Source organism: Molothrus aeneus, chromosome 3 (assembly GCF_037042795.1).
Source record: "Molothrus aeneus isolate 106 chromosome 3, BPBGC_Maene_1.0, whole genome shotgun sequence".
Taxonomy (NCBI): domain Eukaryota; kingdom Metazoa; phylum Chordata; class Aves; order Passeriformes; family Icteridae; genus Molothrus; species Molothrus aeneus.
The window spans coordinates 106,242,530-106,266,809 of NC_089648.1; the positions used below are offsets into that span (position 1 = coordinate 106,242,530).

The 24,280-nt window shown below is 39.0% G+C and overlaps 1 protein-coding gene across 1 annotated transcript in view; it reads left to right on the forward strand.

The window, feature by feature from the left end:
* LIN28B (lin-28 homolog B) overlaps window positions 1-24,280 on the forward strand; it is a 93,394-nt gene that overhangs the window by 24,548 nt on the left and 44,566 nt on the right. The window lies entirely within an intron of this gene.

Consider the following 24,280-nt stretch of genomic DNA (forward strand, 5'->3'; position numbering starts at 1 on the left):
ATTTACAGAAATATTTGAAAAGGAATAAAATTTTAATAACAAATTATTCTCCTTGAATTGTTAGAAATTTTCAGTGATGTTTTACCTCATATCTTATATTTCTTTTTAACTTCTGAGTTTTGCAATGTGACAAGACAGAACTTTTGAAAAATATTCAGTGGAATTACCTGCTTTTGTTTATTTGGAAGGACAGCAAAGTCCTTCATGCTAAAAAGTCTTTCAACAAGATTAATGATTGCTGGATTCCAATCTTGCAAACACTTGTTCTTTAAAGTAAGACCTGTTCATGTAAATAAAGGTTTCAAGATTAGGACCTTAAATATGCAGCTTTTATAACTAAATGGTCTTCTGCTTTTGTCTGTCCTTGGGTGAAGTTCCACATGGACTTGATGGGATGTTTTTTCCTTGTGTTATGACTATAGCTTTACTACTTGAAAATACTTTTTTTGAAAAAAGAATTGGTGATCTATAGAATTTTTCTTTATAAAAAACTCAAAAAAATAGTGCATATACATACTTTATGTACTGTAGATGAAATATATATATTTCTTCACAACAACAGTTTTGCTCTAATGGAAATAAAGTCAAGCAATCTTTCCCAATGCAGGTCCCATTATGCTGGTTTTTCGGTCTCTGTGGGTGAGTTGTGCAAAGCTTTTACAAGTTTTCTGGCTGTAGTTTATAACAGCATAATTAAATCCAGTATTTTTTGCATTCCTAAATATAAAATGTACTTCCAGGCTGTCAGCAGTGTTTAATGATTCACCCCTCTGGGACAGCCTCTCCTATGGGATGAGTTTGGTGTAACGCCATTGACTGTGATGCATTTGTGTCAATTGCTCCTTCCTCCTCCATCAGAATCCCACTTGTTGGAATCTCATGTTTTTTTCTGATAACGTTTTTTACTTGCAAACCATTTTTTTAGAAGCATATGTTATGAAAGGAGTTTTTACAGACAAACCTAAGATGGCTTTGGTTGTTTCAAAATAGTGCAGGGATTAAAGGCTGCTTTACTTTTATTGCTGCCTTCAAATAGGTGGCACGTGCTTTTTGAAAGTGTTTTTCAAGCAGAAGTATTTAATGTTTCCAGTACAAAGTAAGTTGGTTTTCTGTAGTTTTAGTTAATCCATGTGTGCCTTATATTTACATATTTTCAGCTAAACATAGGACTGTTTTACAAAACGTACAAAAATTGTTTTTTTTAATATACACATTAGATAACAGGAATATTTTAATGATGTTTTGTATGAAGTTAGCTACTTATTTTAACCTTTCTGTGTAAAATTCTTTGTCTGTTTTTAACATTAATGTTACATATTGCTTTTACAATGCCAAATGGGAGAAATGCTTTTCACAAATCTCAAATCTTGGAGAGCCCAGTAATTGTCATTTCATACACCAGTGCATAATTACATTTGGTTGATAGACATTAAACTTTTCATTGCTGTTGCTGTGAGCGCTTGAATTATTCTGCATGGTTATTTTTAAACTAAGCAAGCATCTCCATTAATCTTGAAGAAAAAACTCCTTGCTGAAGATATAATCCATGCTAGGCTTTTGTGATTGTTTGATTTGATTAAGTTTCTTTTTTTGTTGTTGTTTTTGTGCTCGCTTATTTGGTTTGGGTTTTAGCTTTTTGCTTTTTCTTCTCCTGGATGAAATCCTTGCTTGTTACAACCCTGCAGTTTCATTACTGCCTTAAGCCACAGAACTGTAGATTTCTGCTAGAAGAGGCAATCCTTCCCACTCCTTCCACCCTGGCCTCATGTTCCCACCCAGACTCCCGTGTCAATTCCACTGCTTTGTAGCTGCAAGAGTTAAAATGCTTTTCTCCTTAAGCTGCAAACTAGTAATTTATTTTCTATGTTTGAGTTTCATTTGTATCATGAAACTCATAGGGCTTTGGCTTTGCTGCATGAAAAATTGAGCTAACTTGAGGAAAGCAGTAGAGGCATGCAGCCTGAGGAAATGCAGGATACACCATTCCATTTGGTATCAGCACAGTGGTGGAGTGCAATTTTTGAGGAACTGAGCCAAAATAAAATGGGAGGTCTTGTTCCCTGAACGTCTTGTTGCTCTCATTGATTCAACATGCTACCTAGGAGAGAAATGGCAGAGCAAGGCTTTGCACAAGTGTATGTCATGGAGCTGCCACCTCTGTTGGTGTGTGCTCACTGTGACTGCACATTATACCAGTGCCAGCCTTGGTCTGGAATTCATTTCTCCAAAAAGAGATGCTAAGAGTCCAGTCCTGCAAATAGTGGGTGTGTCTTGTTTCTGTAACTTTAAAAAAAATAGAGTGAGTTTCCTGTTGGCAACTTTTAATTTGTGACTGCCCCTCTGGTGTGTAGCTAGCAGGTATAACAGAGCTGTTTGCTTTACTGGGCACACCTTTTCCTTAATAGTACAGGAGGATCATGTTAAGTTCCCTGGAAGTGTCTCCATGATTTGAACTTTCTTAGTAGACTCAGTGTAAGTTTATTAACTGATCTCAGTGACTACTTTAACAAAGGTTCAGCCATGAACAGCTTCTCTCCTGTTGTGCAAACTGCTTCAAAGCAAGCTGGAGCAGTAATTTAAATTTTTCTTTTAAGGACATTTGAAAAATATTTTCACTGAAATAAACCTGAGTTGTCCTGAATGACATAAAAGATGTTCTTAAAGAAATACTTCTCATGTTAATGCACATGTTTTGTCATTCATGGTGTAAGTCCAGTGCTGCACGGCGCTGTGCCACACTTAAAAAGTCGCTTGGATTTCATTGGATTTGGCTGCTGATGAGTGAAGTCTGGAAGTGAGCTCTGTGCAGGACTCCCTTGAGTGACAAGTGGCAGAAGAGGTCCTCAGTTTGTGTGAGAGCAAGTGGGACTGAGTTTTGTCTGTACAGGACAATGAAATTATGCTGGGTGCTGCATGCATGTAATGTGGGCAAACTTAGTAGATACATTAAAACATTGAGTTCTGCTTCTTGCTGATTTAACATGAGGTCAGAAGGATGTTATATTTAATAAAAAGCAAGAATGGTTGTCTTGAGATTGTTTGTTGACACAAGCTCTGCTGTGACTGGCTAGAGAATAGTTCTACTTACACGTTAGTGTTCACCCTGTCCCCAAGGAGATTGGTGAGGAGGTAATACAGATGTAAATAAATTGAGGGAGCCTTTATTTATATACATATATTCTCTGTTGTATGTGTTTTATATAATAGAAATTACATATATATATATATATACAAATACATATACATATACATATATAATTTCTATCAAAGTGAGTGTCCTCAGGCAGCTGGGATGGGCAGTGTAGGAGCTGTTTTTAATTGAGCAAAATGTATGTCCTGACATTTTAGGAAATATTTCTCTTCTACAGAGAGAGATTGCCACTGATGAATGGAGCCTGTCCAGTAGCAAATCTCTGTGTAATCGCATTTGATCAGGATCCTCACAATGAGGTTGTCTTTCATCTCTAAAATTTCAGATGGTTTGAATTTGTAGCTACTTTTCTTATAAATGCACCTAGGTATTTATTTTAGAAAGAAAAACTGATAAACTAAAAAAATTCTGTTCAAGTGCAACATGTAACTGAGAAAATCATTAGACTTTTCAGTGACCTTGATTTATTGCGTGGATTAATGGTTGATTAAAGTAATTTTCTTTTGCAGACAATTATCTGTGTGCCTTGTGCACAGATATTACATGTTCAGTGTAGGCTGATCACAAGTTGCCTTAATAAAAGGGTGACCAAAGTGTAGGTATGGATGCTTCTGGTATACAGATAAGAATCAGGAGAATATCAATATTAGGCATATTGTAACAAATTAAATTATTTGGCAAATTATTCTAGCAAAGAGTAAGTTAAGTTAACAAAATACCATTTCTCTTTATTTGTAAGTTGTTCTTCAAATCATAATTGATTTTCAAATTTTGGATAGTTATAATAAGTTACAACACTGACATGAAAAGTAAGCAATTTTTTTCCCCCAGGGCTTGGGGGAGGGTTGCAAACAAATGGAAAATTCAATGTAAGGAAGAATAAGCTGTGTGTGAGAAAACATTTTTAGAAGTTATATCGGTTTTGAAAGTAATATTTGAAAAACTACTATGAAATGTAAATTTATTTTCTATTTAAAGTTATTTGCATAGCACAGAGTTTTTTATTTAGCAAAATTAAACAATGTTTGCCCTTTCTGAGCGAACATATATAAATCACTAATTGCAAGAGGAAGCTGTATAAACTTATTTTCTGTCCCATCAGTTTAGCATTTGTGAGCCAGCATTTTACAATAAACTCTTGATTTCTTTACAAATAGGATATAACCCACAATAAATAAATAATTTCCAAATTGTTGCTGGAAATTTGTGGAGGTTGGCCAACGAAGAGTTTTTCTTTAGTATCTTTTTTTGTTTTGTTTTTTTAAGGTTCTCAGGTAGTGCTAAGGACATGCTGTTTCATGAGGGCTGACAAAAATGCTGCTGCACACTGTAGGCATTTCTGCTGGCTTTCCTTCATCTCCTGCGGGTGCCCCTCCTCCATTTTGTTTTCCTTTTTCACAAGTTTTCTGGTTGTGCTCTCTCTTGACCTCACTGTGTGAGCTTGTAGCCACACAGGACACTGGCAAGATCAGAAAGCACTACTGGATTAAAGCAAGAGCACACAAGTCAGGAAAGGGTCTGCAAAGGCAGCAAAAGAAAGCAGAGCTCTGCAGATTTTTTCTATAAAGTAATGCAGTAGTCTTAAAACAGGGCTTGAGTTTTGTACAGATTGCTTGACATGTAATTTTGCAAGATAGCACAGCTATTTGTGAAAAATCCCTAAATCGATTTCGTTAAGATCTGTTTTTTTCTCTTGTGATTTGTTATTACAATTCAGAAAAAATAAGACTAGAGAAGTAAGAATAAGCACTCTGAATCCAAAAAGACCAACAAGCATCAAATAGAAGGATTATTTTCTTTATATTTTTTCATTGCAAAGAAGTTTCCCCAAAATAAACCTTTGAAAACCATGTGACACAATTTAAATATTAATTTGTCCTTGCAAATTAATGCCTTTTATTTATTCCTAAGGTATGACATATCTGATGTGTATAAATATGTTTCTTTATTCAGAAGTTGACCTTAACTTAATGTTTTGTAATAATGATATTTTAGAACCTTGTATTAATATATTTAACCTATTTCTTGGCACTAGTATTCCAGGTTCCATGTTTTGTAAAATAGTGTGTCCAAATACAGAATGTAAGCAGAAGGTACTTGTACTTTTGTGATAAAGTGTGCTTATTCCTGCCTAGTGAGTGAGTACATAATTAAACTCTTCAAAAGTGTTTTAGAAAGTGCTTCTTAAGACAGGCATAAGAAACTTTCATTCCTCTTGTCCTTCTGTCTCCAAAGTCATACCCACCTTTAGTTTGATTTTCATCTTCCCTTTGACAGGATTTGAACACCACCATTTGTTAACCTTGTCACACACCTGGACACCAGGGGACGTGTTCTGCAGTTGGTATTTCATTTCCATGTTTATCAGTCATTCCTCACACACAGTGAGCAGAGGCATTCACAAGTTTTGTGAATATCTGATAACAGTCTCCTTAACACTGTGTTCAGTGGCTCTGGGCAAGTCTTTTAAGAGAAAGGACATGGTGCATTACTTTATTTTGCTGTACCTGTGGGTCTGATTTTTACATGTCTGACTATGGATTCAGTTTCTTGGCAACTGACTGTTGGTTATATTAAAAAGTAATGCAGAGATTTCTCTCAGGATGCAGAGATGAGCAAGGAGCACTGCTGAGCTGTGCTCAGGGTACAGGTTCTTGCTTAAATTAAAGCATGGGCCAGCTATATGCAATTTCTGCAAGCACCTGCCCGACCAGTAACAGAAACTCTCCCAGTTAACAAACCAGTATTGCTCACTCTGTGGGCTTTGAGACTGCATCTGGTGATAAATAACCCTGGGTGAGGGCAGGCTGAGTGTGTTGCTCCATCATGTGAGAGGCTGCACATTATTCCCTGTGTCTGTTTTTTGCCCTCCCCACAGCAGCTTTTCCTGCATTTGGCACACGGAGGAGGGCATTGCTCCCATCAGCAGTCAGAGCACAGCCACCCTGCCTGTTGGGAATGGGGCAGAAGTGGAGAAGGAAAGAGTGTTGCCAGATGAATGTTAAATTATGTTGTGCCACCTTGCTTCAGAAGCAGGGAAAGATGCCCAAGCTGTTAATAAGAGGCACATATGTAGCCTGAGACTGCAGAGATGGGTGCACATGTGGCTGCCAGCAGATGTTGGCAGGAGCCAGTGAAGCACCATGTTTGTGGTAATGGTAACATCTCTGTAACTCACACAGGTTCGTTGATTTGTTAAAAATTTATTTATTGCTGTTAATGTTCTCATCACCTTTAAGGTTAATAATAACAGGTTGCAAAAATGGGTATTTTTGTTCCCTTTCCAAAAGGAATAGGACATTGTAAGTTTTAGAAGATGAAAGGTGCTACAGTGGGTAAATCCACACCAGGGTTAGTCTATACCTGGTTCAGGGCAGCTGTGCAATAGGTCTCCCTCTGTACAGGAATAGAGGCATTTGACAGCAGTGTGGTGCCTTGAACTGCAGGTGAAAGTGTCCTGAGCTGTGTCCTGTTTAATGTGATTGAGCAAAAGATTTGTGCCATGTGGGAGGTAACAGCAATTCACTCAGCACACGTGCAAATGCCATGTGTGAATGCACTGACTCATGTTAATGTAATTACCTCCCTGTAATTGAGTTAAGTACAATTGATTTAACAGTAGTGAAGATGAGCCCACAGTTACAGTCTAAAATGTGAGTACATATTTGATTGTCAGGTTTACTGTTTCTTGCTGGAGGTTGAAATTTTTCTTCATAATACAGTGAATGAAGAATGTGCTTAACTTTAGCCCCATCCACAGTCTGAGTGGAACTTAGGATGGTAGTTTGTGTTTTCTTGCATGTATTTTCCAATGCTGTGTGAGCTATTGATAATACACCGTTTGCAGAGCAGGAGGAACCAGCACAGTGTGCTCAGCACTATTTTATTTGTCAGCTGCTGTGTAGGCTGGGCTCTGATACTGAAGTAGAATGTCTTTTCTTGTCACTTAATTGCTTTTTGGGGGATCTCATGGCAATAATTTTTAAAGCCCTGTGGTCCACTGCTCCACAAACTCGATCTTTTCTCAGAAATGTTCTTCATTCCTGTTTTATATTAGTTCCTAGCTGCTAAGAAGCTCAACTATTTACTCAGACTTAATCCTACAGTACTTGCCATTTCTAGTTCAGTATGTTGGCACATACTAATTCATGATTTTAGAGGCAATAGAAGTGTGAAGATGATATGAAAAGGGTTGAAAAAAATTAGCATCTTGATTGGCTCATCAGTTACTAAGCTTACCAGATCTTAATTGTATAGATTCAGTATATTATGTTAATACAAACAAACTTTCCAGTGAAGTGCAAAGTAAACTTTGAATATTTTTTTAGAGGTCCTAAACTGGTTTTTGTCATTATTGATAGAAAGGCTTTGTGACATATTCAAAATTTTCCATGAAGAGTTCATCTGTGTCCCTCTGAGTTCTGACCGCAGTGTGTCAATACCCAAGTGAAACATCCCACAAAGAAAAATATTTTTAAATTGCTTTTAATTACTAAACTTGATTTATCTTTTAAAGTTAAATTTAACTGATACTCTTAGGGTCTGATTTGACATAGTTTAGCACGTTTAGATTCACTGCATCAGGAGGAGCAGTCTTACTTTCTTTACTCTTTCTGTGCTGGCCCAGGCTCCAGCATCAAGCAGTTTAGCAAGTTGAACTTGTTTTAAAAACAAAACACACACAACCCCACCTTTTTCTTTTTTTTTTTTAATTACATTTGTATGGACATTGCTACCTAAATTGGTGATGATTCAGATGATTGCCAAACCTGGTACAGTGGGTGAAGGAAAGAATCTGCATTTCCAGCAGGAAAGAGCAGAAGGGAGCTTCTCCTTTTTCCTGACAAGACCATTGTTTAAATTAAAAGTTACATTAATGAGTTTATATCATTTTAGTTGTGTTGGCTTTTCAGAAATAGTTTCTGAAAACAGGATATTCTGAAAATAGGATATTCTGTATGTATCTACACACAGATATCCATATCCCTCTCTTTGTCTACACATACTGATGGAATTTTGTAAGATATTATAGGTTCAGACTGCTGTTTAAAGAGCCAACTGCTTTTATTTTATGATCAGTTCATTTGCAATGGGTTGGTTGGTTTGTTTTTAAGAACCAAAATGTCATATTTGGCCAAAAACCTTGCCTGGATAACTTCTTATATTAACTGTAATGGAGCAGAAAAATATCAGGGACAAGCCCACAATATTCTATACAGTTGTGATTACAGGTTGTTACAGCATAAAATACAGTTAGTATATAAATCAAATCACATTATTAAGCATATTACCATTTCTTTATTAGAAATTCCAGTTAAGCCCTGAAGTTGAAGCATGTTAAGGAAGCTAAAAATAGCCTTGATGTTTAGATGATTGAGTCAGAAGATGTTCAAGACTTGGGAGTAGGCTGTATCAGAAATGATGCAGTGCAACTATTTGATGTAGAAAAACACAAAACAGGCGCAGCAAATGTTTTTATCTATATCAGATCATTGATAATGCATTCTGGTGGGTGAGAGCTCCTCAGATTTCAGAGAAACACCACTGATGGCATCTGTCTAGCAGTGATAGTTTACACCACGAGATTTGGTGAGTGAAGCTCCTGTTGGCTGCTCTGAGTTTTATCCTGTTTTGAAGCATGGAGCCATTTTGACCAGCCAAGAAAGATACCTTTTTCTATGAATTTAAGGGCTCAGATAGTTGTTCAAACACCATTAACTGTAATTGAGACCAAGCCCTGAGTGAATCTTTGCATAAACAAATCCAGTGTTTCTGCCTTTGTGTCCTACTGGGGCATGAAGGCAGAAAACCAAAGGCACCAGTGCAAGGAAGGGGACTCTGTGTGTTGAAATAAGCTAGTGATATTTGAAGTGCAAGCAATCCAGACCTTCAGCAGGCAAGCTCTGGGCTCTGTATTTACAGAAACTTTTAACAACACTTAAAAGCTTGTCCCTTCAGCAAAATTTTTGCTCCCTAAACAGGGAAGCATCACATGCTAGCAAGCACTGGGGCAGGCTGCATTGGTAACCTGTCCAGCCTCTCCCAGGCTGAATCCATGACCCAGCTGCTCCCTGGCTCTGAGTCATCCTGGCTCTTGTAAAAGGCTCCTGGGATGTTCCTGCTCAGCAAGTGCAACTGGGCTCATAACTGCCATTTTTTCCCCTTTAGAGCAGTGATGTGTTAATCAGTGACCAAAAATGACCTTCAAACAGAAGTATAATTTTTATAGAACCAAAAGCAACAGAGGGAAAAGCATCTTAAAATCACAAGCCACAGAGCATGTGACTGAAGAGCAGCACTGTGTAATTTCATGGGCTAAGTAGCACCCATTTTCTCCAGATGGCTGTGATGGAGTCTCTTTGGGCTGGTCCATCTTTCTAGTTTCTGAGCAGGGACCCTGCCCTTTCCTTTGAGGATGACCTTTCTCATTCTTCAGTTAGTTTTTATTTTTTCCAACTTTTATCCAGGATCCTAGGGTTTGTCCCAGTTGTTGCATGTGGCTTTGCTGGGCTGTTCTTATGCCAGCACTGCTGGAGAGCTCTCTGTCACTCTGCTGGCCATGTGCTTATTTGACTGATCATACATAGCCAGTTCTGTGTCCTTTTCACCAGACAACAAACAAATGGCTTTGCTACTGGTTTTGATTTTATATGTGATAAGCCTTCATTGTCTATCATATCAGGAAATGAGAAATGGATTGGATAAGAGTGTTATTTCCCAGGAGAGACACCTGTGAATTAACTCTCTGTGAGTACATTCACAGTATGTTTTCTTTGATGAGAAGGAAAAGTTTTTAGATAGCTGTTTTTCTTCTGTGCCCTTTGGAAGACAGGACAGCAAGATTTTTAGTTTTTAGAAGCTGCATCGATGGAAAGCAGTCAATCTCCATTTTTACTCTCTAAAAAAGTTTCTCATTCACATTAGGTTATGTCATTTGAGAAAAAATACCAGGTCTTAAAGGTGTGCTTTGATATCACACGGATGATTTTTACTTAATTCTCTTCTAAACAGCTGAATTGAAAATAGAAATATTTTATTGATATGGGACTAATTCTTGCATCTTCAGGTATTCTTAATTTTAGTACAGGAGGGAAACCTGAGGTCTTGAGTCTGTGAAAATCATATATCTTCCAGTTCTGCATCCATTTTTATGGTGCCTCTTCTCTATGTATTTGAATGTCTTAACTGTCAAGCACTGCCCCTCTCTCACTTTTAAGTTTCCCATGTTTGTTGTTAGCTTCAGGGGCTTATTTCTCTGGAAATACTTGAGTGTGATTAACAAGTTAATATGTGTTAACAGTAAAGAAACACAACAATCAAGGCTTTAAATTTTTGTAGTCTTGACTTTCTGTTTTCTTGTAAACAATTTTTTTTTCAATTTCTTATCTCAAAAATACCTTGCCTGTCTATATAACAGACGTTTATGCACCTGGATATTCTGAAAAATATTCCCATGTTTACAGAACAAAGCCAGCCATAAGAAATCCCACGTGCTATATGAACTGCAGAAACCTGACAGGTGAATAATCATAAATATAATCTTATGATTTCCTTGCTTTTCTTAAAATAACTGTTTGCATGAAATCGAGGTCACACCTAAGTGGTCTGGACGTGCCAAAGTACCATGGAGCTATAAAGAAAAAAAGCTGGTTTGCTAATTTGTCCTTAAGATCTGTTGAATTGAAATGTTTAGGAAAGTGAGATAAATTATGTCAGATTGGACTCAAAATCCATCACTGTCCTAAGTTTTGTGTTGTTTTGTTTGGCTGGTTTTGTCTTTTCCTCCTCTCTCTCTGTCCATGAGCCCATTTTGCTCATGAGTGGAGTGGTTACCAAGCCTACACAGTCCTGTAGCCCATGATATTTACTGTTCTTGGAGGAGGGGGTTCTTTGTCTGTGGTTCCTTTTTTTGCCAGGGTGTGGAAACATATTCCAAGTACACTTCATGCCCATGGTGTCCAGTCTCCTGCCCAGCTGTGCTGTGTCCCAGTGCCTGTGGGTACATGGCTGCACAGCCTGCCAGCTCTTCATGCAGCCTCATGGCCACTCCTGGAGAATCATTCTGTTCTCTGACATGGAAGAGGTAGTACAAAGCTTTGTCATCTTCTTCCTGCTGTGTAAGGTGGTTGTCAGCTTCTAGAATTAAAGCACTACTTCTTGGTGGATACAGACATTAGTAATGTATTTTTTTAGCCTTCAAAACACCTAAAAATCAGATTTGTCAGGTTAAATTTGCCAGCATAGTGAATAGAATGGCAGTATGTTAGCATTTACTAATCCATCATTATTTTTTGCAAGAGCTCTACCACAGAATATTTTCTTAGACTGTGCCTATCTAATTAAACCTACTTATTGTCTTATCCAAAATTGCTGAAACATTTTTCCAGAGGAGATGATAGCATCACATTGATACCTTTATTGGTTTTGGTTAGTGAAAAATTCTTATTTGCTCATCTGTTTATGCCTTTTGTCCTTTATGTTTTCTGTGAGAGCAAATGAGACCCTCTGTTGTTCATGCTCCCATCTGGCCAAGGCAGGCAGGTCTGCTCACTAACTTATCCCTGTGCTCTCCCCATGGCTCTCAGGCCTCCTCATGCACAGCAGGAGTGGGAATTGCAGTCAGAATCTGTATTTCCTCCCTCCTTTTGCCTGGATGGAGCCTGGATGAACCAACACCTGTTGGATCCTGATCATCCCCTTCTTACCTGTAGCAGCTTTGAGTCCCCACCTGAAGGTGGAGATGGCTTTTGGCTGAGTGTGCAAAATCTGACTTGGATTTAAAACTGTGTTTTACCAGCTGTCCACACCTGGTGGAAATAGAGCACAGCTATTTCACATTACAGTTTCACCTACCATCTGTTACCAAAGCCTGAGTCATTCCCACACATAGGTGACTGTTCCTGATTTACTTCCCTGCACCTTCACAGCTGTTTACAGCTATAACTGAGTCAAAGACTGCACAAATGGATGTTGGCCCATGCTCAGGTGAATCTACTGATAATCACTGGAGTTTATTTAATGAGTGCTTGAGCACTTGGTCAGAAATCTTCCTTTGCCTGTAGCTTTCTTCCTGATCCTGCTCTCTTCTTCTCCCAATGAGAGCTGTTTCTGCAAGAACTGCTGGGCACATGCATCTGGTGCAGGTATTGCCTGGATTTAAACTGCCTGGAATTAAAAAAGCCTTTGTGGGTAAATACTGCAACATAGCTGTTCTGCCATAGTGTAGTATGTACAAGAGACATCTGCAGAAGTTACTGACAAGTCACATTTTCTGCCAGCAGGAGCTTCCTAGCTCCTTTTTTATACTTTGCAATGGATACTTTGTGTGGCCTGGTGTTTAATTTGGTTGCTGTTTGATTGATCAATCTGATGAACTAGGTTATGGTGTTGCCTTTAAATGACATGTGTGTTTTCACATGTGAACTGTGAATTGTGAACTGTGATAAGGGAGTACTGGGTTCACACAGTCAAGAAGGAGCACATAGATGATGCTGAAGCTGAAGTCACACACCTAACAAGTCTAACCCTTTTTTACTTCTCTCACTTTAATTTGTAGTCACTTGATTTTTATGATCACCTGTTACCTGCCTCCTTCCATTCCATAATGTGTTGTGCTTTCAGCTACAAATGGCTGCATCTTACATAGTAGCCAGAAAATAAATCTTGTATGTCACTGAAAGGAGTCTAGGGGAAAAAAATGCTCAGAATTTGTTTCCCACAACTCAGCTGGGTTTCTTGAATTATAGTTACTATATGATTATAGCTCTGATTTTAGTCTATGGAGCTTTTCCCTTCAAACAGTCCAATAAAAATGAAGCCTGGGATTTGTTTACTTCTGGTATTAAAAGCAAACAGCATGGGGAGCAGGCCACTTTTATTGGACCTGTAAAGGAGTAATACAGATGGTAGAGATTTTAGGCTGCATTTTGTTTATTATGGATTTCAGGTTTTTGGGGGTACTGAGCTGTTGGTGTGGGTAGGGAAGGGGAGGGGTGGAAGCTTTCACTGATGTTATGGTTGTCTGTGAGAACAGACCATGACACCAATGCAGCAAAAAGACTGAATGGAAACATAAATATGTTGTAGTGAAAAAAAATACAATTTTATATAGTTCTGGGTCTTTTTTCTCCAATATGAAGTGTAATGTTATAAGGAAGAAAAGTCTTCAGTCAGAACTGGGAGGAAGAATATAATTATGACTGATTGACTCTTACTAAAGATGGGTACAATAGACATAAATTTCTTGGAAATTAAGGAAATACTGCAAAGCCTGGTCTTGTGATCCCTTGGGCTGGAAAGGGTATCTGGAAGAGAATATACTCAACCATTGTATGGGCTCCCTTTGTCAGGCAGGATCTGTGCCCCTGACAGGCAGGGGAAACCTGAGTGTGCCATGCATGCCAGCAGTGCCCTGTGAAACATCAGGCTTCTAGTAATGAAAGAAGGACAGATTTTGGAAGGCTGTTTCTAGGTGAGGCACATGAACCATAAATGTGTGTTTGGAAGGATTTCTCCTATGGATTGTTTGCCTTACAACTGTGTCAGAACTCGTCATTGCCTGGGTTTCATGTGAGATGTGTCTGGCATGTGTGAGGTGTAATCAGCCCACAAAGCAAACACGTTCAGAATCAGCAGGGTGACACTTCTGGCTCTGCTCTCCTCCACCAGTGCTGATGGGAGCTGTGTCAGCACATGCAAGAGGAAGGACTTGTCCTTAAGGAACCCTTTGTGTCTTCCTGCTGCAGCTGCTCTGACCCTCTTTCAGGAGACCTCGGAAAACATTTACATTCTTTGCCAGAGCATGCTAAAATTAGGACATAAAAATGACAGATTCAGTAATGGAGTCTCAAATAATGTTTAAGTAGTGTTGTATTCTCTGCAATCTGAGCTGAAGCCAACATTATTGTTATTTGATTGATGCAGTTGCCTGCATGAGATTCCAATTTCACAATTACTTCCTACCTAAATAAACATAATCATAGTAATAAAACAGTATTTTAAAAGTTAAGTTTTTCAAGCATTTCTTAGCACCTCTCCAATACCTATGCTATCCTCAAACAGTTTATTATTTATAATTAAAATCCTTAGCCCTCTTCCATAAAAATAACTTTAATCTGCCTTCCATTTACTTGAGAAGGGTTTTGCCTTTTCTCATTTTTATCACTGTAAATTCAGAGGTGTTTAATTGAGACAGGTTTTGTATTTTGTCACAGAATATAGATTTGATAACAGAAATGTCTCCAAACCAACAATTTCTATCCGTTTTTAAAATGCAGCTGTTTAGGGAACTAGTTCACAGTAAAGTTAAAAATTAGGTATTCACCCAAGTACTAAGGTAAAAGTGCTGCTGAGTTCAAGTTACTTTTTGGACCCTCAATTCTATCTCCTCCACTGCTGTGTATTTCTAAAAAATAGTTTAATTTGAAGTCAGCCACTCATTTCCTGTTACATCCAGTGAGACTTTTATTACTAGTTTCACTGCTATCTGATACCTTGATTATCGTGTATTTAGATCATCTGCCATTCCTTTCCCTCAAAAAGAAAAAGTGATTAATGTTTGAAGTATAAAATAACCTTCTGCTCATTCTTCTTCCAAACCAAATGGGTTCTTTTGTTCAAATATCTGAATACCTAATACATACTTGTAATTCTGATAAAATTGTATCAAATGAAAATATAGCTGCCTATAAGTTGGTAGAACTGATGTCATGCTAGATTATCTCGTTCTAACAAAAAAATTTAAAAGTTGAGTAAATGTGTATAACTGCTGTACAAGAATAGCTAAGGAAGCAATAATTAAGGAATCATAGAAGTACTAAGGACCTTGAATTGTAAGTTAGGAGTTGTTAATATAGTATAGATGTTGCTGTTAATTTTTCTTTTATTGTAAAGGGAAAAGGTACAGATAATGTTGTACAGTACAGATAATGTTGTGAAAAGAAGTAATCATCCCCAATAAAAATTTCAGCCTATTTATTGCTTGTTTTATAGGCAACATTTGAACCACACCAATTTTGTCAGATAATCTTGTTTTATTCTTGCGTGTATGGTGACTTTGATTTTAGTAAACAAATATTCTAACCAGTATTTTATTTTTGTTTTGCTTTTATATTGGCATATTAAGTAAATGGAATTAGAAAATAGATGGTAAATACAGGTTCTGACCTCCAAATGGTTTAGCAGCATTGATGTATTGCCTGTGGATGGCTTCTTTTGTCATTTGTGTAGGACCTTGCACAGTGCAACGTGAGTCCTTGGTGGGAAGCAAGGACACCTGTACCAGTAAAGTGAAAACTATGTTTGCCCAAAAGCTGGTGAATAGTTCAAGAGAGGTGTCTGTTTACAAGAAAATGGATTTTTACCTTGGAATTGCTTAGGGCATGGTTACTCTCAGTTGGGTAAAATACCAAGCATGTTCACTTACTCCTCACTCCCTGGCTCAAAGGAGCTCTCAAGCAGACAGTGCTTTTCTCTTTTCTCTCAAGAATTAGAAGAGGCCATTGAAGCATGGAGGAGCTTTGCACTAAAGCAGCTGATGGCAGTTTTCAGAAAACATTCTCTGCAGCATGATCTCGGGTTTCTGAGGTGAAGTAGCAGTCACAGTGCTGTGCTGGGCTGGCAGGCTCCTGTTCTCAGCGCCTGGAGAGGGTGGAAGTGATATGAGGACAGCTTTTCAGACTCCAGCCCATAGGTAGCTGGGGAGGAAGAGAAAAAAGGAGGTGGGGTAGGGGTGGACTGCCAGCATGACCCAAGTCAGGACAGGCCTGTAAACCTTCATTCTGCTCCCAGTACTTGAGTGGGAAGAGGGTGCAGTTGGCTTGTCTGAGGCTTTGAGAACCTGGAGATGCTGTAACTATCCACCACTTCTTTTTCACAGCTTGGTTTTGGCTTCAGGCTCAGCCAGACCATTGCCCTTGCCCATTCTCTGTAAGGTACCAGCCCCATTTTTCTGGCATTACCCAGCCCTTCCACCACCCTGTCCCTGGCCTGTTGAGAAAGTCCAGTTGCTACATTCCATCAGGATCCAACAACCATCCACTCTCTTACCTCCATCCTTACCACCCCAGAGTCCTACCTCAATTTACTCCTCACAAGTAAGATTCTTTTTGTCCTGGTTATTAGCCTGTGTCTACAAACATAACCCTGCTACCCTTGCTTTAATCTTCTGTTTCCCTTCTGGGCTGCAGAATTCTTGGTGGCTACCTGTTATACAATGCTTCAGGAAGAAGGAGGCAGGTCAGGATAACTGGGATATGTTTTGCCATGAGAATAAGGGGAGATGGAGGTTTTGCCATGAGAATAGGAGGCTCAGGACTCCATATGTATGCTGATTTGCTGATTCATTTGTTTGAAGTGCAGGGGGTTTTTACTGCCAGCCTGTGGCTTCTGTAGCTGCCCACAGTGTTAGCCATTCTTCTGTTTACCAGTGAAGTGTGAACCACTTAATTTTCTCATGTGAGGGGTTACAAAAAGGTGGATGAGCTGCTTTCTCAGAATTTTCCTGGTGCCATTCTGCAGCTGGTATACAATTTAAAAGTTAAGAACAGCTTCCTCAGAGATGGATATTAAGGGTCTATAGTAAGAAAACATCACTCTCAGGCCACTTTTATGCAGAGGAAGGGAAAGGTGCATGTGCAGAGAGACATCCTGCTACATCTGAATTAGCAGATCACAATGTGAGCCTAATTTATTTTTAATTATATGCAGTGTCTTGGGATGGTGGGAGGTTGTGAGGGAGGTGGATAAGAAACCTTTATATAGCTTAAACATCTCTTGACACAGGGGTTGTCATTCTTGTGCATGGGGGTGTATAGAGGAGCACAGAAATTAAGGTCACAGACATCATAGGGCAGGCATGGAAAATAGAGGTGCTGCAGTTGTTTCTGGAAACATGGTTAATGACACCAGAAAGGTGTAGTATATCTGCAGGAAACTGTGGTTTAGGTGACATAACTCTACCATTGACTCTGCTTTCTACCAGAGTACATTTTCAGTACTTGAAAAATGCAGCAGACTGTGACTCGTACATTGCGCCTTCCTGTGCTTTTGATTTCCACCTCTGTGGAATGATGTACCCTGAAGTTGGCTAACTTTTAGATCTGCTAGAAGAGAACTGTGTTTCAGTATATTCAGTATGGTTTTTAAAATAAGTCAAGCATAGCCATGCTGCGTTCTGTCCTCACTATTAAACTTACAGGAGACATACCTGACAGGAGGCATCTTACCCAAATCCATCTTGCAGGTTTTGCTCTATTTGTATCCATTCTGGAAAAAATTAGAGGAGTGGACTTGGTGGTGTTTATGGATTTTCTGGTGGCCCACTCTGTTTGTTGTTCTTTCCTTTTTTTTTCTTCCTCCCAGAAGAGAAAGAGAAGAGGTCTGGGATTCTGTATGATACCTCCTTTCTTCATGTAATAGATGAGCTGCAGGAGTGGCTTGTTTTGACCTCTGCCTTGGAAGTTTGTGATTTTTAACAGAGAGGAGGTTTGAAAAATACTATGCCTAGGTGGACACTACAAAAGTATGCAGCTCATTAATTTTTCAGTTTATTGCACATTGTCGGGGGAAGAGGTGCACCAAAGAGTCTGATGATGGTGTTCTTCCCTCTTGGGAAGTTTTCCACTTGGAAGCATCACTAAAATGGATTGAATATCAGGATGCCTTGGAGAGTCTGGTCAGCTGGACATCAGGGCTTCATATCCTGGAAGAATAAAAATTGGGGGGTGGGGAAGATAGAGCCTCCTCCTAATGAAAATAGAAAGAGGATAATCTGCCCTGTTTATCGATTGCATAAGAGGTCATGTTTGTTTGTTCCTAATCTTTGTAGAAAAGAGCCTTCGGGTTTCTGCAAAACTGCATTACAGCAGATGAGTATCTAGGACAGAGAAAGAGGTGGTTTCAGTTGCATGGGGTGGCTGCACTTGCCTGAGGCTGGAATAGCTCAGTGGTGAGTGAAGGAAGGAAAGGGCCCCCATCCTGGGGTGTTTCTGGGGCTCCCAGAAGCAGTACAGTCAGCTGGTAGCAAGGGAACGCTTGTGTGGAGGGAGCTTGGAGGTATTTGACCATTGGGAGACCATCAAGAGGAGAAGATGCTTCTCAGTGGGGGAACTTCTGAGGGTCTGGGATTAACAGTATGAGATTAAACTATCTGAGATGAATAATGTGGTTTCAGGAGATCACTGAAGTGATGTGTTGGCAAGGTGCTGCACAGGACAGCCTTACCTGCCATGGCTGCACATTCACAAGGCTTCTTTTGAGGTGTGCTGGTGGGTTTTTTGACTGCATAGAACTGATTCAGGGAGCAGAAACAAAGCAGAAATCTGGCACTGCCAAGGAGAGCTAAACGGTTTTCTTCCTGAGTCAATGTGAGGCTTTGGTGGGAAAAGAGGAACTTCCTTTTTGAAACTGACTGAAGTGAGTCAATTCTCTCTTGTGCCTAGTGTGACTGATGAGAAAATACTTAAAGAAATGAGAGAAGAGACTGGTTTGATTTTCATGCCTGGTATTAAAGCACAGAACAATGAAAATTGGGTAAATGAGAATTGCATACGCAGTAACATAAATGGTCTGTGAAAAGGAGAAAAGGGTGAAAATTACTAGCAGAACACTAGTTGTGTAGGTGCTACACACTAACAAAAAATACACTTACTATAGCAGGAAAAGAGGGTTAGGTTGAGGAGGAAAAGCAAAAGAGATGTTTGATATCCAGGCTCTTCTTATTAGTATACAAAATCAGGGCAGCCACTGCTGGATGTGTAACCAGATACAGAGACAGAGAGAACACGGCCAAATTGCATTCATGGCCTGAACACAAATACTTAAAATTATGCAGAAAATTGGTATGGTGTCGTCAGTGAAGTTGGCACCTTGGAAACAAAGAGTAGCATGGACACAGTAGAATCTATTTGGCCAAAATCACTTTGTGAAGGAATTATGAGAGACTTGTTGTACATCTCTAGCTTGGATTTATATACAGACAACATCTCTAATACTATGATATAATAATGTTTCTTTCTATACACAACCATCAATAGCCTTCTTATCAAAAGAGTAATTCAGAACAGAAGTTGTGTTATTTTGGGCTTGAAAGAAATTGCTGACCCTACAGAACACATGCTTGTTTAAAAAATGAAGGTATAATATGAACTGTGTTTACTTGGTGTAAATTAAATGAGATGACAGAAAGTTGTAATTTTTTTTAAGATATATGTGTTAAATTTAAGAGAACTGTTTAGTAAATATAGGTGAGCTGAAGTACTGGACACTTAAATAGAGAAAAGGCTCAACTTGAATCAAAAGTAAAGGGAAAGGAGAATTGTGGCAAATTACATAATCATTCTAGCAGAGACCGTTTTCTTGGGAGGGACATTGGGTTGAGAAAAGGTAATGCAAAAAATGAATATATCAAAAGAAATCACTTCTTGAAATTTGTGATGAAACAAGAACTGTAAGTATTAAGCTGAATTAGAATTAATTTAAACTTCTTAAAAGTTAAAGCAGCAGGAGAAGTTTCTTAGATACATAAACTGAGAAAGAAGAAATCCTTCTGTTGTATAGGGAAGGTGGTTTTGAATTAGACAGAGCCTTTTGTTCAAAATAAATTTTGTTAAATAAATACCTTTGCACACTTCTCAGTAAGAAAAATAACAGTGTGGGGACAGCGACAGGATGATGAATGGAAACAAGGTTATGAGCATGACTACGGTCATGGTGGAAATTCAAGACAGAAACAAATTCCAAGTAAATAAAGGTGTGAAATTGCAGTGTACCAGCTGCATGTGGTTACTGCCTACATACCAGCTCTTTCCCTACTGTAAAGTTGTGGTAGCTCACCCTTTCTCATAAATATTTTATACGTGTAGTGTACATGGCTCTTCCTTGTCTTAGAGCTAAAGTGCAAATCTTTGAGAAATAGTGTTTTGTAGCTTTTTGAAAGTTACCTTGTGTTATGTTAAGCTTTAAAAAAACCCCGTGTGATGCTGTAGAGTTTGCTTTTTTACATAAAATATTAAGGAGCACGTTTTCATCTCAAAAAGTTGCTGTTTCCACTGTGTATGCCCCAGAGCTTGTTGAACTTCTCTGTGAATAGATTTAGCTCACTGGAAAAACAAAAATCTATCTCTGTTTCCTCTTCCTCTTATCCTCCCCCCTTCTTTTTAAACTGAGTTTGTTTCCTGTCAGATTAGCGAGTTAAATTGGTTTATGGGGAGGACCAAAAGAAGTGCCAGATTTGGTGCAAGATAAGCCTCTAGGAGCAGGAACAAGCCCTTGAGGGTCAGCAGGAGCAGTGTTGAGGTGTTTTGCAAGTTCCCCGTCTTCAAATCCTCTGTTAGTGCAGCAGAGCTGCACGTTGCCCTTGGAGGGGCTGTTCAGGGTAGTGAGTTTTTTGTTGGCTTTAGCATTCTGCCTGCAAAAATACATGGTTTTCACAAACCTCCTAGAATGAACTTTTGGTCAACAGCAGAAGTCCCCGTAGCAGGACTTGTGTCATGGACCTGATACTATTCTGCATGGGTTTTGGTCTAATGCAAGGAAGGGCACAAGTATGCATCCAGTGTAAATTGTTTTATTTCTGGGTCCTCTCACTGTGTGCCCTTGCTTTACTCAAAGGTTGATGGCTCTTGATGGAACTGTACGAGGTTGTTTTGGAGAGATTTTCTTACAATCTTTATTGTAGTTGGGCTTTAGAATATGCTTTCCTTCATGTCTGGATTTAATTGTAGATAACTTTGGAGGAAAAACAGTTTTCTTACCTAGGGAAACTCAGCATACTGGTGGCATCTGGTCATTGTACTAAGCAATCAATCAATCGCTAGATAAAAAGGGTCAGAAATGAGAGATACAGAAAATAAACGAGGTAAGCAGAATGCCACCAAATAACTTTTCCCCCTCGTCCCTCTAAAGGATTTAATGTCTGCAAAAGCTGTTGTTCACAGCCCTGACTAGAAATGGCAAAGTTGTGATGAGGCACTTACTCCCCACACTTATTAAAAGTAATGCACACATATCTGGGGCAATCAGGGCCCCTGTAATGATCCTTAATTCCAAACTTCCGTTCTTTTGTAGAGCCTGGTGAAAGCTGTAAGCACTCCCTGACACTGCCCAGGAATTGGTGCATTTCTTTGGGGACCATTTTACTAATACAGTTTATACTTGTTAAGTTTTAATTTTTGTTTTGTAGTGGGAAATGCTTTCATGAACTTGTGATCAAGGGGTTTTCTATTTATATTTGTTGTTACCAATACTACTACAAAATTGCCAGCATTTTGGACCAAGCCATTGCTTGTAACAGAGAGGTGTGAGATTTTACATTAGGATATCTATTAAAAAAAAAAAAAACAAACCCCAACAAATCACCATAAATGGTCCTGTCAAATTTAAAAAGAGAAAAAAAAAGCTCCGGTCTAAAACCCTGTATTGACTGCTGGTAAAAATAACAGTCAAGTCTCTGACAGCTGAAAGAGAGAAACGAGGAAAAGCATGTTGCTTTTAAGTTTTTCTCTTTGTTTGTTGGCGGTGTGCCCATACATCCCATTCAGGGCTCTAGAAATGGTTCACTGACTTGAAACTCTGGCTGCTTTTAATTGTGTCAGTTTTATTTGTTTAAGTAATGTGGGGAAAATACAGAGCTAGGTCTCTCAACATTAAATTATCAACTTTACAGACAATTTTTGTCCAACTCTTTAGACAAGTTAAGAGGGATTCAGGTTTTAGATTTGTTTTGCTGGTTTCCGAATGCCATTTTTTCACAATGGCTTTGAATTGTTTGTTACTGCACCCTCAGAGAATCTCACCATGAGCTATACATTTGCTCAGTAAGTCAGACAGCACCAAATCCATCTCTAACATTGAAAAGCTGTTGAGATCTATTCAAGGAGAGAACTGTGCAAGTCATTTGAAGTGGGGCTTTTTCAACATTTTTTGTTGTTAAAAGTGCTCGAAAAAAACACATGCAAAAAATGTACACCTGCATGACATGTGATTCATGAAACCATGATTGTTGCTTTACTTAGGCTTTAAATGTTTAAAAATCTCTTGTAAATAGAGTGCTTTGTTTAGAAATCAAGGTCTGTTGTTAAAAGTGAAATGAGAAAAATAAAAACATTCTAGAATACTAATAATGCCCTGCTTTAAGTTGCATTTGGAGCAAGTATTTATTTTGAGGTAAAGTAGAAGATAATGTTATATGTATCAGGTGTTAACCTTTTGGCATTTTTTAATAATGGTGGAATTCAGGAAAAAAATGCATAACTCTTACTGAGAATTAACTGTATCTTCATTAAGCTGTAATTAAACAAGTAGAGAAGCATCCATGCTGTGTTGAGTGTTGCAGGACAATAAGGGCTTATGCCTCTGAGGGTCCCTTGTGATTATCACCCATCTGTGTTGTACTGATTGTCTGGTTTTGGAACATTCAACTGTGTGCTTATTTTAGGACAGAATACACGTTGTTCAGTTCTTTCCTTTCACCAAGATGTCCCTGGTGGCCACTGAAGACTGAGGAGTTGTGGACAGACCTAGAGATGAACTCACACCACAGACAGTTCAGGGCTGTCTGTTGTTTCAGTCGAGGAGTGGTGGTGTCTTGTTTTGGCACATTCTGAACTTGGGTGTTTCTTCATTGTGGCAAAGATCCCCTTATTGCTATACAGGCATTTCAAAGTGGAGAGCTTGCTTGAAATAATGCTTGAAACAAACCACCCCTGGGTGGTTTGTTTCATTGGTTTGTGTACAATTACTGTCCTCCAGTTGCATTAGTAAGAACATTTGCATATTTATTTTTTCATGCCTTAAATTTTAACATTTCAAAAAAAGCCAAGGTAATGATTCAGGGAACAGATATTATATATTTCTTCTTTCATGTGTCCCACAGCCCTTCCATGCTATTCCCCCCACCTTTTAAATAGTGCTCAACCTCCAGCCTATAAAATCAGCAATTTGTCTTGTGTTTCACACTGTGACATTTGTGTTTGAGAGCCAAGCCTACTAGAACTGCACAACTGGATAAACAAAACAATCCTTTTTCCTAATGATTGAAGCTGTGTTCTTGGTTACTTTTGGCTATTGGAAAAATTATAAGCACCTGAGCCACTCAGTCAGACCAGCAGCAGTAGTGTCTTGTGCTGGGTGCACTGAGAACTTGGGGTTTCAGGAAGCTGAGGCATATGTGCTTTCACATGATTTCATTAAAATAAATATTCCAGAGTATTTTATAATTTATAATTTAGTCTTTTAGTGCTGTGAAAAATAGACTTTCCAGTGGCACCCCTCTTCAGAAGGGGAAGTTAAGTGACTCAGGTGACCCAAGGTAGCTCTGCTGCAGAGCCAGGAACTGTAATCCTGTTCTGCAGTCTCACCAGCACTGGGTTAATAAATCAGAATGAAAAGAAAGCCTGGGTTGGAAGGCTCCTCTTGATTTCATCTGGTTGAACATCTTGCTGAAAGCAGGGCTTTGGATTGGGTGCCCTGGTAAGACGACTCTTAACCATTTCCAGCGAAGGGAGCTATTACTTTGGGCTTCTCTGTTTAATTCTTTTTACAGTGAGCAATTTCTCCTTGTGTCTGAAGCTAGTTTGCTCTGCAGCAGCTCAGGGGGAGCTGCTCTTGCTCTTGGTCCTGTTCTCTGTGCATCCTTGTCAAGTGACCAGCTCCCTCTTTGTGTGGAACCGGAACTGAGTCGGTGCCAGTTCTTGTGCTCTGTCTTGGTGCTGCAGAGCCCCCATCAGTGGCTACAGGGAGCCCATGCCAGGGATTGCCATCTCATTTCTACATGTTCCTAGTTGCACTTGTCAAGTAACAGATGCAAGCTGTGTGTCACTTGGCTTTTTTTGACATGTGACTGATTTGGGGTGGCACCTGCAGTGGAGATCTCCTTCTTGACTCCGTCATTCAGCCAAGTGAATGTCAGAGAATGGATTAAGAATCAGTCAGGATACATTTTTTTCTCTTTCCTTTGAGGAATTCATGAGCAAAGCAATAAAATATGTGTTATAGCTCTCCTGAAAGGCCTCTAAATGTGTGTAAATTGAGGCATTTTGTAATATTCTCTGTGAGTCCAACTGGTTTCATTCTTGTACTGTGTAATTTCTAAAATAAAAGTGTACTGCAACCACTTTATCACACCACCCC